Here is a 1,425-nt window from a genome sequence, read left to right on the forward strand (position 1 = left end):
GCTCCCAAAATGAGTCAAAATAACTCTATATAATAGAGTTATCATGTATCTCACTTGTTCTCAATTCTTGATTAACTTGTATAAAATCTTAGGCCAAAGTATGATGAATTTGAGAAAAATTAGTTTCCTAAATTCATAAGGTTAGTCATGAATTAAGAGAACTAATATGGAATATCGTAAGTAGACACCGAGCCATGCTTAATGACATATTTGGAATATTTGATGAAAGGGCTGTACTGCACTGAAAGGCTTATCACTGAAAGGCTTTATCAAATTCTTTAATTGACTATCTAGCATTTGGGTGGTCATGATGTATTGCTAGATGCCACTCATGATCTATAAATGTAAATTAATTATCAAATTGCTATTTGATTATAATTTATATTTATTGTCAACATGTTAGAAGCCTAATGGGTCAAACACATTAAGTGACATGATTGGGATTAAATAAGGATAATTTAATTAAGTTGGACTAAATTGAAAAAGACCAAAATAAAGTGATAAATTAATTAAGTTCTTAGAGACTTAATTTAATTAAAATAAAATTATTGTATTTAGGGTTATAAATTAGTTTGGCTATATAAATATGTTATAGTAGCAAACTAAAAATATTAAACCTCCAACCACTTTTTAGCCATTTCATAAAATAAGAAAGGAAAAATAGTTTTCTTTGTCTGACAAAAATAAAGTTCGGTAATAATTTTGGTCACTTTGTTTTAGAAACAAAACTTGCTAGCACAAGTAAAATCTTACCTTGAAGAAGGTCTTATTCAGTCACTTTGTAGATTACTGTTAAAGGCCAAATACTTGGGTGGCTGAAGATTTGACAAATCCTAAAGGTAAAGAAGCAATTATTTTTGGATTTAAAATAGGGTCTGCGCACACTGCCTTATTTTTACTTTCTTTGGGTTGCAAAATTCTTTTCTCACCTAACTCCCATCGAATGTAACTCGAGGTTTCTTGATTATAAAGTATAATTAGTTAGCTAGAAAAATTTTTATAACTTGAAGATGGAAATCCAAAGGTGCCATGGAGATTCAAGGAGATTACAAGCAAAGCTTGAAGACAATGCTTGTGTAAATCCCCTAGGAATTTGATCAACTAATTTCCTTAATGGCTCGAGGAAATTAAAATTAGTAAAGTCCATAATCATCCTAGTAGTTGGCATGGCATAGATTTATTTTTTAGTATATCTATATATATGATACATGTGAAATGCAATAAATGCTATGCATGTCAACAATGCCAAATCAATAAGACCTTAATTAATGAATTAATAAATAAAAATCCCTCATTAATATATTGAGTCAAAAGTTGCCTTCCACCATATAACAAGATAACCAGGTTACTCTTTTAATTGGAGGTTTGTTGAGTCACTCAAAGCCAAACTTTTACACGAGTATGTTTAAGTTATTGGTGGGTCTT

This window comes from Theobroma umbraticum, unplaced genomic scaffold (genome assembly GCF_002168275.2).
Source record: "Theobroma umbraticum cultivar Fairchild unplaced genomic scaffold, ASM216827v3 scaffold_95.0, whole genome shotgun sequence".
Lineage (NCBI taxonomy): Eukaryota > Viridiplantae > Streptophyta > Magnoliopsida > Malvales > Malvaceae > Theobroma > Theobroma umbraticum.